The following is a 16,655-nucleotide window of genomic DNA, read 5'->3' as shown; positions in this document are numbered from 1 at the left end:
AATAGAAAGCTAATTCACTACCTATCAATATAGTGACAGTGGCTCCACATGCTGAGAGAAAAGGGAGGCATCTGAGTGTTCCAAGCAACTGACTGAATCTGCAAGGATTTCCCAGCCAGCGGCGAAAGCCATTACAACAGCTTCAACTACTGTTGATCACTTTCCAGGTGATGTCTTCTTTTTTTCTTCACTGTTTTATCTCAGTGTATGCCTCTGGAGCCATTTGTTTCCTTTATGTTTTCACTCCTTGAACTGCTCACTACTGAACCTCACAACTGCACAATTGTACACAATTATAAAATTAATCCTGTAGCCCCAAAATTCTGTGTGATTCACAACCAGGCAGCTTGTCCCAGCCTAACAGCTGTGCCTTCAGGAAGGTGAGAAAACCAAAACATCTTTTCTGTCACTCTTCATGCCCGTTCATCTCCCCTGAGAGGGAACATTTACCCAAGTCCACTGGTAAAATACAAGCAAGCATGCAATTCCATTACTTACCCAAGAATATGCCTACCTACTCTGGGTCTGACCTTGAACTTGGTGAAGGAGGGAAAATGGTGAACAAGAAAGATTCAGTCCTCACCTCAGAGAACTTGGAGTTTGGTGAGGAGTATAGCAAGAGTTCATTTTAATGCAGTGTATTTATGTTCATTGATAGAGAAATACAGGCTCCTGTAGGACTATATGGAAGAAACAGTGTTAGACGGTCAGGGAACGCTTCTCTGGAGAATTGGCTCTGAAACTGAGACCTGAAGAATGTATAGAAATTAGCTAGACAAATGGATTTAAGAACGAAGCATGCTCCAGATCAACAGAACGTGGATACTGCAGAGGCAACAGTGAAAATCACTGCCATTTACTGTACGTTTGCAATATGTGAGGTCTTACACTGAAGTGCTTTACATACATGATTTCATTTCATCATCAGAACAACCCAGTGAGGTATTATCAATCGCATTTTCCAGATAGAAAAACTAAGGAACATTGAGTTTATAGATCTTGCCCGAAACAATGTTGGTAGTAAGTAGTTGAAAATAGACTTGCATCCAAAAAGTCTGGCCCTAGAATTCCTACAATTCCCTTAGAATCCTGTACTGTCTCTTGCTCAGTCCCAAGCAAGAGATCCAGTGACTCATTCCAGGAACTGAAAGAAGTTCCATATGCTTGGAGCTAAGGTGACAGGGGCAGGCATTTAGATTTAGGAGCAGCAGAAAATGAAGTAGAACTTAGTATTTACCACCAGATCATAATGTATATGCCCAATATGCAAGATTTCATCAGTTTTGGATAAGGGTTCAGAAGCTGTGGGATTCAGTGAAAAGGGCATAGTCTTTGGTGTCGAACAGACCAAGTCCCAATTCTCCCACTTCTACTTCTACGCTGAGCAATTTAGGTTCCTTAAACTCCCTGTACATTTCCCCCTATGCTCCCATCTGTGACTTGGAGCTTATAATAGATACATGAAGGAGTTGTGAGGACTGCATGTTGTAAAGTACATAAGTGTCTGGCATATAGTGAGGAGGTACTTAAATGTTCAGTATTTCCCCTTCCTCATCCCTACGGGAGGGAGCAGAGCAGACTGTCTAAATACCTCTGTACAGTTCAGCCAACAAAGAGCAAGAAGTTGAACAAAAATGGATCCTGACCCACAAATTTTAAATTGCACTTGATTTGGGTCCAAACCTCATATTTTGTTGAACCAAACTGTAAACACCAAGGACAGTGTGGTATAGAGGCAGGCCAGTGGAGCAGAAATCAGAAATGTCAGTGTTTGTGTTCTCTCCACCACAAGTGACTATGGTGCCCCCTTCTCTGAGCCTCAGCCTCCTCAGCTGAAACAAGAGCAGGTGGCTCTTGGTGGCCTCTGTGTACCATTCAGCCTGAGCTTCGAGCTCCCTCAGTGCTTTGAGCATCTGAGCAGGAACAGGACTAGAAAGTCAAATTGATCTCTGAAGTAGGCCAGGATTCCCAGGTTAAACAAACAAAAGATGTGTATGGATGGATGGATGGATGGATGGATAGATGATAGATAGAAAGATAGATAGATTATGATAGATAGATAGATAGATAGATAGATAGATAGATAGATAGATAGATGATAGATAGATGATAGATAGATGATAGAGATAGAGATCTTAAATACCGTAACAAAAAAGGGGTATATAACAAATATCTTCTTGGGAGATGCAGAGAAGCAATGTAGGAAGGATATAAAATGCTGGGGTTCTGATATAAGACAGACATACATTCTAATTTTCTCTCTGTTGTTTGCTGAATCTGTCACCCAAAGTAAATAATTACCTCTTTAACTTTGTCTCTTCATCTGCAAAATGGAAATGATAACCTTCTTTCATAGACTTGTATTCAAATTAAAGGGTGTTTACAACTTCAGTTCACTTTTCATCCTCCATGAGAAAAATAAAAATCGACTCAGCCCATCGCTCCACGGAAAGTTAAATACCCCTTCGTTTTTGCTCCCACTACATGGGGTGTACACAATGCCTCATCAAAGCATTTATTTTTCGAGCCACCTCCTATGTGAGCGCTGTCCTCCGTATTGGGCTTCTTGAGGACAGAGACTGTCATATTCACATGTATGTCTAAAGAGGGGCACTCAGATTGGCACTCAGCACGTGGTAATTTTTCAATGAATGTTGGTTATTCAAATAAATAAAATGAAAATTAAAACAATGAAATTGCACGTTTTGTCCACACTAGATGCTGAAGATTTTTAAGAGATATATACACTTAATGCAGGCAAGTGCACATGAGCTGAATCAACCTTTCTTGAAATCAACTAAGTAATACATCTCAAGAGTCTTAAACCTCTGTACCCTTTGATCCAGTAATTCTACTCTGAGGGCTCCAACCAGTGGAGATACTAGGCTATTGGCCAGGTAGAAGGCAATGGATGGGGAAAAGAGACTAAGTAAATACATCAAAGTATGAATAGCACCATTTCTGAGTGGTAGAGGGATTAAAAGTGATTTTAATTCTCCATTTGATACATTGCTGTATTTTCTAAGGCTTAATGGTCATGTAAAACTTTTATAGGAGGATTATAATGTACTTTTATAGTTCTAAGAGACATTTTTACAAATTTAAATATATAACCCTAAATATATTAAAAAGATGTTCATCTTCCTCAAATACATAAGCTGCTTTTATTTACCCTGATACTCAACATAGCGCCTTGCATCTTGTAGATACCCTACAAGTTCATTACACATATTTATGATTTTACATGAGTGTATCTACTTGGGGCCTTAATTAATCTATCTTCACTCTCTAAATTTAGAAGTGTCACTTGTATTTTTCTTCTGGTCATTTAATTGCCAGAGACATGCAAGTGTCAGCAGATCTATTGTTCTCCAAAACAGGTTAATGCTCCAGTTAAATGCTGTCCAGATAGTTTTTATTAAAAAGTAGCACAGTTCTCCCCATGAGGTTTCAGCATCACATGCCAGGAGGAACAGAAAAGCTAACTAGGTTGCAAGGATTTGTTGGAGGGTCTGATCATTGCTGTGTTATTGCTGAGGTAGACACAAATGAAGTGCTTAAGTAAAACGTCATTATTGTGGCCCTTCTCTCTTAATGGAGTTCTTTGAGACCAAAACATCTGGCTACAGTTCTTTTCTTTGTTAAAAAAAAAAAAAAAAAAAAAAGGCCAGCGTTGGGGTGCCTGGGTGGCTCATTCGGTTGAGGGGCCAACTCTTGTTTTCTGCTCAGGTCATGATCTCACAGTTTGTGAGTTCAAGCCCCACGTTGAGCTCCACGCTGACAGTGCAAAGCCTGTTTAGGATTCTCTCCCTCTCTCTCTGTCCCTCCCCCACTCGTACTCTCTTTCTCCCTCTCTCTCAAAATAAATAAACTTAAAAAAAAAAAGACCAGTGTTTACTTGGCCAAAATTTTTACTGGGTAAAGATGCCAGTCTCTCAATAGAATTGGCCATCATTGCATATTTTTTTTTTAATTTTTTTTTTTCAACGTTTATTTATTTTTGGGACAGAGAGAGACAGAGCATGAACGGGGGAGGGGCAGAGAGAGAGGGAGACACAGAATCGGAAACAGGCTCCAGGCTCTGAGCCATCAGCCCAGAGCCCGACGCGGGGCTCAAACTCACGGACCGCAAGATCGTGACCTGGCTGAAGTCGGACGCTTAACCGACTGCGCCACCCAGGCGCCCCTTGCATATTTTTATATAGTCATGTTGTAAAACTTTTCCTGTGTCATCTCAAGACCTCCTCCTGGAGTTTATTACATCAAATACCCAAATTCTTATATTTCCATAAGACTTTGACTATATTCTTATCCCCCTCAGACCCCAATACGATAAAAATCATTCCTGCTCCATTATTCTTTTGGGCTGATTCTGCTTCTCTCATTTCCTAAAGTATCAATGTCTTAAAACAGGTAGCTCACACTTGGCTGGAAAAATTTCGCACACTTCCTCCAGTCCCCCAGCTTACTCCAACTTCTGATTTCTACTCTTGCTTTCTACTCTGCTGAAATTATGCTCTTGAAAATCTCCCATGAATTCTTGCTACCAAAGCCACGGCTCCTTTCCATTCTTCAACTTCCTCACCTTCTCTGTTTTCTGTTGTTTGTTCTATCTTATTAAAAATCACTTCTTTTCACTTCGATGCTTGGCAGGGTAGGATGTCAATGACCAAGGAACTGGGATTTTGCCCATGCCCCCAGTTCTTTATCAGTATCAAGCAATAGTTTGAAAGTGCATTTAACTTTGTAAAATGTTCACACAAGTTAAACGTAAGTATGTTTTTACTGAAATATGGAAAATGAAACACGTGCGGGAAAGTCTGTCTTTATACCCTGTCCTCCACACCAACTCATCCCATTCCTCCTCATGTAAATAACCTGGTGAGTCTCTTCCAGTGCTTTTTCTGTGTATCCAAATCGATATATGGGTATGTAAACAGAAATAGACATCGTATAAACATAAACGATACACACATAGTTTTTGCCAACAAATGAGCTCATGTGTGTATTTTTTCTGAAACCCGTCTGTTGCTTTAAAACTAAAAGGAAGAGATACTAAGGGTGGGAAGGAGAGTAGCATGAAGAGTAGGGAGACACAAAGGTGGACAGATGGCTTGCCTTTAGGCTTAAAATATCTCATGAATACATAGGCATATTTCATGTCCATGACACATAAAGCTTCTTAAATTTAGCAATGCAAGATTAAGAGCAGAATCTTGGATTTTGATTTCGTTTTTAATAGTCGTCTTGTTGCTAATGTTGAGAATGAAACCACAGAGAGCTTAATTTGAGGGCCATCAATAAAATTCAATTTCAGTTTTTATTAGGAACTTGGGAAAGAAGGAATTATTTCTATATGACTTAATTTTAATAATTGGTTTTGGTTTTCAAAAGGTATGAGGTTAAAGTAGTTACACAGTCAAGGAATAGAAAGAGAGCAGCTTAATTTGAGTGTTTTTTTTTTTTTTTTTTTCCACATTCTGGCTACACTGAGCAAGGTGATTGGATTACACGGTCTGCTCAGATGCTGTAAATATCTTTACATGAGGTAAGCCTTTCCCTAGCACAGTGGTAACATGCCTTAAACAAAGTATTAAAAGCTTTGAACAAGATGGCATCTGAGTATAATGAGGTTTACTAGTTTTCTAGAAAAATGAAACACCTTTTGAAGTGACTTTTAGAAGGTGAAGAAAGATTTGTACTACACAGAAGAGGCTTTCAGTGTTTGGGTTAAAAAGAACTCCAGTTCAAAAGACTTCAGGGGATTTTTCTATGAACTAAATGGTTAGAGACTGGTATCTCGTCACGCACCCTGTTGAAAAAGGAAAAGGTTATAGAAGGGCAGATATTAGAAAGGGCAAGGGAATTTCAAACAAGAATAAGCAGCATTCTATTATTGCAGATATAGTCATTGCCAAAGAACTGGAGGTATCATTAATCATGTTACATTGAAAGAAATGAGCAATTGATTTGGAGATGATTGGTAGCTATCACCTGTAAAGACTCGAAAAGAGAGATTTAAATAAAACACTTTACAATGAAGATCCAAAAGTGAAAAATACCTTAGAATTGAGGGACACTCAAGGAAGAGATAAAGAATGCATTAATACATGTTTATTGAGAGGTTGAGGACTTTGGTAAGGGCTTGAAGACTTTCGACAGCCTAACCTTCAGATGCATGCAGTGAAAAGATTACTTAAGAAAGATAGCATTGATTGATATTTTTCTCAAACTTATTCCTATTAATGGGGCTAAAAGACATTAGTAATTAATAACCTCAAGATTGATAATTCTCATTTTAATCATTGATGTTGATCATCACACATACTGGGAGCATTAAAGAAACGTGGCAAACATTTACTTTAAGTTTTAATGATGGGTTGTTGGCAAGGTTTTACAAGGCAAATGCTTGGGGGCTATTTATCTCTTCCCAGGTAAGGCCCCAGCTGCTGCATGAATACTAACACGAATTCTCAAAATGAACCGGTGGACTTTCCACAGGTGCGGTTACCTAAAGAAGAAATATGACACATACTCATTTTCTTTGAAATAAAAAGACAACATTTTTAAAACCAAGAAGCCTTACGCTACCTAATCACTTACCACTGTGCAATTAAAATGCAATTCGGAAAACATTTTGAATAAATTAAAATACCTAAGTGCAAATAGACACCTCTTGAAACCTGGGATCCTACACGTATATTGTCCCACCCACTCTCATCCAAGATTCTTACTATATCAGTCTAGGGCTTTATGCTGGTGAGCGTGCGCTTACATATTCTTCCAGGAGATTTCAATATGGATGCATCTCATCACCACAACCAAATGGAAACTACTCTTTCAATGCTTCAGTAAAGGGTAATTGAAAAGAAATCAAAAGGCCTCAGTGTATGATCATGGTGCAGTTCACACACTTACCATCTATACTGATTTTTGTTTAGCCTTCTACAACCAGAAGCTCTCTTTCCAGGGGCAACCTCTTCCTCCCACTTTGTACGCCCTGGATCCTATTATTTCTTTATTCCTCTCCTCTTGGCCACAGGAGTGGTCACATGACCCAGCCCTGTCCAAGCGTTTATCCTATTCCTCTGGCCAAAGTGACTCAAAATGGGGCAGAGAAAGTACTCTCCAGGATTTTCTGCCCCAGCCGCTAAGACGGGCAAGTGTTCCTTTTTCCACTGCGGATGTTAAGCTGGTAGAATGTGTCCAACCTGCTATGTGATTGCTTAAATTCTTTGGCTTATTTTCTTCACCTATAGAATTGAAATAATGGCATCCACCATGCCTGTACACGAAAGCATTGAGACATAACATTTAAGCTCACGTACATCCCTCCAAAATAAATATTTAATTCAGACAGTAAGTCATCCGAACTAATTATTTAGTATTATATAAAAATGTCTTAATTTCTTAATCCTTAAGGAGTTATTCCATTGTCATGTAAATAGTGCTCATCAGCAAACAAAGCAAAAACCTCAATCTATTTATAAACCAATAATTAATAACAATGAATAATTCATTCTTCAGCCACTGAATAGTTTAATCACGTTATTAGTTATATCTTAATAGCCCTTTCCTCCAATATTAAAATTATATTTTAAAACTTCTAATTTTTTTTTTTAATTTTTTTTTTCAACGTTTATTTATTTTGGGGACAGAGAGAGACAGAGCATGAACGGGGGAGGGGCAGAGAGAGAGGGAGACACAGAATCGGAAACAGGCTCCAGGCTCTGAGCCATCAGCCCAGAGCCTGACGCGGGGCTCGAACTCACGGACCGCGAGATCGTGACCTGGCTGAAGTCGGACGCTTAACCGACTGCGCCACCCAGGCGCCCCTAAAACTTCTAATTTCCTGGTACAATGTGTATCAGTCACTCTCAAATTTATCAATCACCTGGTAATCATATAAAATGCAGATTAGGATTCAACAGGTCAGGGTGGGGCCTGAGATATGGTATCTCTTTTTTTTTTCTGGCTTTATTGAGCTATAATTCATATATAACATTGTGTAACTTTAAGGTGAACAATGTAATATGATACACGTATATACTGTGGAATGATTACCACAACAGGGTTAGTTAACATCTTCATCACTTCACATAATTACCTTTGTGTGTAATTGTGTGTATGTGTGTGCATGTGTGTGGTGGTTAGAACACCCAGGGCACCTGGGTGGCTCAGTCAGTTAAGCTTCCAGCTTCAGCTCAGGTCATGATCTCGCAGTTCACGAGTTCGAACTCCTGCATCGGGCTCCCTGCTGTCAGTGTGGAGCCTGCTTCAAATCCTCGGTCCCCCTCTCTCTCTGCCCCTTCTCCACATGTGCTCTCTTTTTCTCTCTCTCAAAAAATAAATAGACATTAAAAAAATAAGATTTACTCTTTTCAAGGGAGGCAACCCATAAAAGACTCTTAAATACAGAGAACAAACTGAGGGTTGCTGGAGGGGAGGCGGCAGGGGGGATGGGCTAGATGGGTGATGACCATCAAGAAGGGTATTTGTTGGGATGAACACTGGGTGTTACATGTAAGTGATGAATCACTAAGTTGTAGTCCTGAAACTGATACTACATATATGTTAACTAACTTGAATTTAAATAAATTAAATAAATAAATAAATAATTGATTTACTCTCTTAACACTTCTTTTTTTTTGGTTAATATACAGTGTAATATTAGTTTCAGGTGTATAATATAGTGATTCAGCACGTCCATGCAACACCCGGTGCTCATCACAAGTGCCCTCCTTAACCCACATCACTGATTTCACCCATCCCCCCACCCACTTCCCCTCTGATAACCATCAGTTTGTTCCCTCTAGTTAAAAGTCTGTTTCTTAGTTTGTACCCCCCTCTCTTTTCTTCCCCTTTGCTCATTTGTTTCGTTTCTTAAATTCCACACCTGAGTGAAATCAGATGGTATTTGTCTTGTCATTAGTTTTGAGCAATTTGATTATGATGTGCTTTGATGTGGTTTTCTTTGTTTCTTCTGCTTGGGGTTTTTGAGATTCTTAGATCTGTGCTTCTATAATTTTCATCAAATATGGAAAGTTTTCATCCACAGTTTATTCAAATGATTTTTTTCTTATTTTTTTTCTGTTTTCTTTTTTTTAAATTTAAATCCAAGTTAGTTAACAATACTTTTTGAGTATATAATAGCATTTTTAACTGTTGTCACCATGCAGTACATTAGATTCCTAGAACTTATTCATCTTCTAATTGGAAGTCTGTGCCCTTTGATCAACATCTCCCCATTACCCCCACCCCCCAGCCCCAGCAATCAGTGTTCCGCTCTCTCTCCCCTTCTATGAATTTGACATTTTTAGGTTCTACATGAAAGCGAGATCACACAGTACTTGTCCTTCTCTGTCTGACTTATTTCATATATGCATATAACACAACTTCTTTATCCATTCACCCATTGATAGACACGTAGGTCGTTTCCGTGTCTTGGCTATTGTGAGTGACGCTGCAGTGACTATGGGGTTGCAGACATCTCTTCAAGATAGTGATTTCCTTTCCTTCAGGTATATTGTCAGATGTGCGATTGCTAGATCATGTGGTGGGCCTCTTTTTACATTTTTGAGGAACCTCCATACTAATTTCCATAGTAGCTATAGCAATTTACACTCTCATCAATAGTGCACAAGGGCTCCCTATTCTCCACATTCGCCCCCAGTTCTTGTTATCTCTTGTCTTTTTGATGATAGATATCCAAACAGGTAGGAGGGGATGTCTCATTTTGATTTGCACTTCCCTCATGATTAGTGATGTCACCTTTTCATGTACCCGTTGGTGATTTTCATGTCTCCTTTGGAAAAATGTCTATTCAGGCCCTCTTCCCATTTTTCAGTCAGATTGTTTTGGGTTTTTGCTATTGAGTTATATAAGCTCATTATATATTTTGTACATTAACTTCTCATCAGATAGGTGGTTTACAAGTATTTCCAACAAACTCTAGATGACAGGTGTATATCTGGGCTGCAGACCAGCTTCGAGCGTCAAGGAGCTAGAACAAAACCCTCAGATCAATATAAATACAAATTAAATTAGTTTAGTTGGGAGTTGAAGATTGAAGACATAGCCTTATTTTTCTTATTAAAAAAATGTGATTATGACAAATGGTTCTCTGGGCTTTTGTCTCCTCATCTTAGATGAAAATATTGAAATTTGTTATACAAAAAAACATAAGCATACAGTGGGTACTTAAGAAATTATTGATTGATTGACATTGGAAAATACCATAGAATCACATCTTGGGATTTTTAAGGACTTACTATTCTAAGTGAAAAGGCTGGGCATTTTTTATTAGGTAATTATTGTAGAGCTTCCAGATTTATATTCAATCTTCATTTTCACATAATAGTCAACTTGACAAATATATATATATAAGATCCTGTCATTTTCAATGAAGAATTGAGCCTATAATTAAATGTTGTTCACAGTTCAGTGACCTAGGGTTCATACTGAAAAGACAAGTTAAAATGGTAGGTAAACGATGAAACACATTTCTGACCAAGCGACTTCATGAAAATATACACTGGAATATGATTGTCAGTTAAGGTGGCTTCTTAAAGGCAGCCTGCATTAGAATAGTGTGTGCATTTCCTTCCCATGCCTTGCAGTGCTGGTGCAGAATAGTAAACATATCATTTTAATATAAAACAGACATCCTGGTTCAAAAGTTGCAGCATAGAGTTGACTCTTTAAGCCAGAAGACATTGAAATATACTGAGAGGCAACATTTCACCAAGAAATGCACAAAGTTCATCAAATTTCAGTCATGAAATTTCAGCTAAGAATATTCCTTCTTAGCATAAAAGATTTTGACATTCTCTGTTTAACAGATTTTAAAATGAGAGTAATTTAGTGTATCTCAGATAATATTAGAGTAATCGATGGATCGGGTTTCCTTGTTCCAAGGTAGAATACCAAGTATTCAGTTGAGTTGATGATGGATTGATTTGACCCAGACTTAAGGATATCCCTAAAAAAGCAAAATAATAAGATCAACGTTTCCCAGGGTGGTTTCTTTTTTTGTTGTTTTTTGTTGTTGTTGGTTATTTTTTGGTCGTTCCTTGATCAACTAAGTCGATTTTGGCTTTTAGTTACTAATCAATATTCCACTAATGCCTGTTATAACAATTCAAAAAGACTTAACAGAACCTCATAAGAGTCAATTTGGTTAATCCCCCCCCACCCCCACATAGGTAAATGTGACAAATGTATTTTTATTTAGTGACACCTGAGGTGGGTTAGGAGTTTTTAAGTTTATGGGAAGGCTTTTTTAAGAGACCTGAGTGAGAATTTCAAGCTAATGGCAACATTTCCATGAAGTATATCTCTAAACAAAAGAAAAATCTGACAGTTGTTTTGAAATCAGCATACTATGTTAAGTTTAACACACATTTCAGCACAAAACTGGTCATTACATGACCAGTCTAGAAAGAATTACCCACATGGTATAGATGAACATTTGTCCATTCAGCTTCAAGATAGCTCTTAACGTCTGTAGAAATCATTTTTTTTTTCACTGAAAAAAAAAAAAAAAGACCATCAGGAGTTACACGGCACTATTATTTGTGACATTGTCGGGGATCCTTTTATTTTTGCTATATATTGCCTCATAATTGCAATTTTGAAAGTGGATTACTGAGTTGAAAGGGCAGAAAAGTTGAAGGAGTGAGTTTATGAGTTGAGCTCTGTATGGAAACTTCCCTTGGGTAGCTCAGCATCCAGCAGTATATAGCATACATAGATTAATGATTTGAGTTAGAATAATATGACTTGTTATTTAAGTACAAGGATAAATAATGAACACTACCATGTTTCCCAATCCATAAAAAAACCTAACCCTTTAAATTTTTTAAAGTAGCTATATAGCAGATAAAAACTTTTTTTTTTCTGTTCTTTTCTCAATCCTTTTACTGTTACGTTGTTGTCTAAAGGTTGGAAGTAGATTTCTGAATCTTTTGGAAATTTCTTGGTTGAGGTTATCCCATGTAGAGTTTCATTATCTTGGCAGGAAAACAAACATAAGGCAGATAACATTTGAGGCATTTAGCACTACACCTGGCACATAGCATCCACTTAGCATTTGTAAAATTATGTATGGTATGCTACATAATTTCTTCATTTGATATTATACTAATCAGAGACATTTTTCATGTAAAATAAAATGTTTTTAATCACCAACACAGAAAAATGGGTCTTTAGGCCAAACTTCATGGTGATTGCAAAATATTTAGATTATTTAAAGTACTGATGAAGAAGCTCAATCTTTTCCCCTTTTAGCAGATGTGAGATTTTCAAGATAGCTCTAGTGGTAAGAACTGGGGGCCTACTTCAACGCACATGTGCTGAAATGTTCTGTTTCCCAGCTTTATAATTAGAGATTATTTCACAGTGATTTTCAGCATAGATAAAATTTAGCTCACTTAAGATATGACAGCCATCATCTCTTATTTTCATTAAACATGCTCTAGAGCGGGTGGTTATAGAAATAAGATAGGAATTAGCATCTGAAAGTTTAAAGATGATTGCAAAATCTCTTCCTTAGAAAATTATGGGTTTCCCTTGGCTTAGCTTTCCTAAAATAAATCAGGATTGCTCCAAGTGGCAGCCTCTGCTGCCTGATGTATCACATTTGAGTGTTCATCTACATCCACAAAATAGAAGTCTGACTTCAGTTGTTCCAAAATATAAGCTGTGTCTCGCTCTTGAGATGTAGGGACAAATGGCTGAGTGTGTCACCAAAGCCCATATGCCCCTGCATAATTTGCCCACTTTTCCTCTTCGAATGTGTCTTGGCATAAATGCATCTGCTCCACCATACATGCTCTTCAATGACATACAATTTTCCTATGCCTGGGAGCAAACCTTTAAAGTGAAATTTAAAAAAAAATAATAATTAAGAAACTATTTCTAGTTCTGTTTAAAAAACGAATAAAACTTTGTCTATGGAGGGCCATCAAACAAATCAACTTAGCTCTTCCACTGATGATCATTTCCTGTGGTGTCCATTTATCAAGGGAAAGAGTTCATGTTGGCTGGCTTCCACATTCAATGGTGGTTCTGTCAGCATTCAGGGACTATGAGAGTTGTTGCTCTATTTTTTTGGAACCAAACTCTGATGCTCTGGGAAAGACAGTCTGTGAAGTGCTTAGGATAGGAAAATTTTCTAAGTCCTCTGTCTCCCACTTTCTACGTGAATTATTTTCATCTCTTCATTGCTGTGATATTCAAGGACATTCTTATTAGGAAGATGTTGCTGATGGGAGTGATCCTCAAAGGGACCTTAAGACAAAAACGACCTTGGATATTTCATCTGAGTGTCCCAGGTCCTTCAAATGCTTCTGAAAAAAACCTAAGGAGGAGTCATAGAAATAAGGGCATACATCTCACTGTTCTTCTTCTTCACTAATTTCAGAATACAGGGCCAACAATTTATCCACTAATGTTTCTTTCTCACTACAGAAAACATAGGATTTAGTAAGCACTTATTACTTGGTACTGGACCAATCAGTATGGAGGTCTTGTGGACTTAGGGCTTATTTGACACAGGTAAGACGAGAGAGTAAAGGGCAGAGAAAAAACACATAAAGCAAGTGTGCAAAAGCAGACAGAAGACAATTTGGCCACCGCAAATGAAAGATGTGACCTGGGTTCTTGACTTTATAGTTTCTACTTCTGGTAGTGAGCGAGACTTTCTGTATTTCCTATGTAGATAGTCTGTGAGATACCACGGCTTTCTTCCAATAGATTCTCCAAAGCATTCAATCAACAAATATATATTGAGTTTGTACTATGTGCCCAGCATTGTAGAAAGTTCTAATTAAACAACAGAGTATGAGATAGACATGGAAACTATCTTCAGAGATTGTATGGTTTGATAGGAAAATGAAACACTGAATAGATAATTCCACCAAAAAACATATTGTGAGAGGGGAAATACAATCTGATATGAAAGCATGTAGTTTGGGTAGCATGAGTCATTATGCAGCATTAGTCTACCAGTCATTAGTCGGGTAGAGAGGGATACTGACACTGGTTAAACAGGGCCTCTTTGAGGAAGTAGCATGTCAAAAGAGACCTAAAGGATTATGGACAATTGACTAGGTGAATGGAGAGGGAAAAGTGAAAACATTCCAAGCAAAAGAAAAGCTCTGTGAAGCCTCAGGATAGATAATTGGTATTCTGGGAAATGCCAGTATGAAGAAATCCAATACAGCCCCCAAAAATTGAAGAGGTAAGTAAAGGTTAAAACTTAGGAATGCTTTTATAATTAGGGTAGATTTATTATATATTTTAAAGTCAGAAAATTTAATGCCTCTAGCTTTGTTTTTCTTTCTCAAGATTGTTTGGGCTATTTGAGGTCTTTTGTAATTCCAATGAATTTTAGGATTATAAAATTTTTATGTTAAAAAATGCCTTTGTATTTTGATGGGCATAGCATTAAATCTTTGTATCTCTTTAGCTAATTAAAACAAAGTGGTATTAACATAAAGACAGACATATAAACAATGGAACAGAATAGAGAGCCCAGAAATAGATTCACATGTATACACTCAATTGATCTTCAACAAAAGTGCCAAGAATATAAAATGGGGAGAGGATGGTCTCTTCAATAATGGGTGTTGAGAAAACTGGATACCCACATAAAAAAGAATTTAAATTGGACTCATACTATACAAAAAAACAATTCAATATACATTAAAAACTTAAAGGTAAGACCTGAAAATATAAAACTTCTAGAAGGAAACATATGAGAAAATCTTTTTTTTTTATGTTTATTTATTTTTGAGAAAGAGAGAGACAGAACATGAGCAGGGGAGTGGCAGAGAGAGAGGGAGACACAGAATCCAAATCAGGCTTTGGGCTCTAAGCTGTCAGCACAGAGCCCGACACAGCACTCAAACTCACGGACCATGAGATCATGACCTGAGCTGAAGTTGGATGCCTAACTGACTGAGCCACCCAGGTGCCCCAATAAAATCTTCTTGACAGGAATGTTTGCAATGATTTCTTAGATATGACACCAAAAGAACAAGCAACAAAAGCAAAAATAAACAGGTGAGACTCTATCAAACTAAAACTCTTCTGCACAGCAAAGAAAACAATCACCAGAATGAGAATGCAGCCTATGGAATGGGAGAAAATATTTGCAAGGAGTTAATATTCAAAGTATATAAGGAACTCCTACAACTCAATAGCAAAAACTAAAAAAACCAACAACCATAAGAAACATGTGACTCAACTTAAAAATGGGCAAAGGGCTTGAACAGACATTTCTCCAAGGACACAAATGGCCAACAGATACTTGGAAAGCTGCTAAACATCTCTAATCATGAGGAAAATGAAAATCGGAACTACAATGAGATATCACCTCATACCAGGTTATTCTCAAAAAAAAACAAGACCAAAAAAAAAAAAAAAGTAAACAGGTTGTGGAAAAATGGGAATCCTTGTACACTATCAATGAGAATGAAAATGGTGCAGCCAAGATGTAAAACAGTATGGAGTTTCCTGGAGAAATTAAAAGTAGATCTACCATATGATCCACTAACCTACTTCTGGGTATTTATCCAAAGGAAATAAAAATCACTATCTCTAGGTGATATCTGTATTCCCATGTTCATTGCAGCATTATTCACAATAGCCAAAATACGGAAACAACCTAAATGTCCATCAACAGATGAATAGATAAAGAAAATGTGATATTATTCAACCTTAAAAAAAAGGAATAAATCCCATCATATGTGACTACATGGATAAACGTGAAGGACATTATGCTAAGTAAAATACCAGTTGCTGAAGGATAACCACTGCATAACTCCACATATATAAGGTACCTAAGATAGTCAAACTAACAAAAGCAGAGACTAGAATGGTGGTTGTCAGAGGCTAGCAGGGGAGCTGTTGTTCAACGGATGTAAAGTTCCAGTCATGCAAGGTGAAGAAGTTCTAGAGATCTACTGTACAACATAGTGCCTATATTGCATACTCTTAAAAAAATTTAGTAAATCTCATGTTAAGTGTTCTTATCACAAAAGAAGAAAAAGGGGGGAGGCATAAGGAACTTTTGGAGCTGATAGGTTTATTATCTTGATTATGGTAATGGTTTCACAGGTATGCCTGTCATACTCATCAAATTGTATATATTACATATGTGCAGTCTTTTGTATATAAATTATGCCTCAATAAAGCTGTTAAAAAAGCACTTGAGAATGCTTTTAAGAACCCTGAATTTTATTCTAAAGTCATGGAAAAGCAAAATAAAGTTTTTTAAGAAGTTATGATAACATAATCAGATTTGCATCTCTCACCATTTCGGGCTGTTGCATTAAATAAGGAGGGAAATGATATTAACTGGGACTAAAGTCATGGTTCTCAACTGGAAGCATTATTGCTTCCCAGTGAACATTTTATAATGCATGGAGACATTTCTTATCATCAGGACCTAGGGGGAAGGAGGAAGAGTTGCTATTGGCATCTAGCTGGTAGAGGACAGGGATGCTGTTAAACACCCTACAATGCACAAGATGATCTAACACAACAAAGAATGATCTGGTCCAAGATGACATTGGTGTTGAGGTTGAGAAACCCTGGAGTAGGCTGAAGGCAATGGAAATGAAGAGAAGTTGTGTATTAGATACTTAAGA

At 37.5% G+C, this 16,655-nt stretch overlaps 1 long non-coding RNA gene across 1 annotated transcript in view; it reads right to left on the bottom strand.

Moving 5' to 3' along the window:
* Positions 1-583: 583 nt before the first annotated feature.
* The window catches only part of LOC147582050 (uncharacterized), a 33,072-nt gene continuing 17,000 nt past the window's right edge, over positions 584-16,655 (bottom strand). The window contains exons 3-4 of the long non-coding RNA XR_015249830.1: positions 6,362-6,511; positions 584-672 (exon numbers count right to left, since the gene is read on the bottom strand). This is a non-coding gene — a long non-coding RNA (uncharacterized LOC147582050). The remainder of the gene's footprint in view (positions 673-6,361; positions 6,512-16,655) is intronic.

The sequence above is a fragment of the Puma concolor genome, chromosome B1, assembly GCF_028749965.1.
Source record: "Puma concolor isolate L17-30 chromosome B1, mPumCon1.1.hap2, whole genome shotgun sequence".
NCBI lineage: Eukaryota > Metazoa > Chordata > Mammalia > Carnivora > Felidae > Puma > Puma concolor.
Note: the sequence above shows the minus strand (reverse complement) of the source record. Positions and strands in the feature narration are given on the sequence as shown.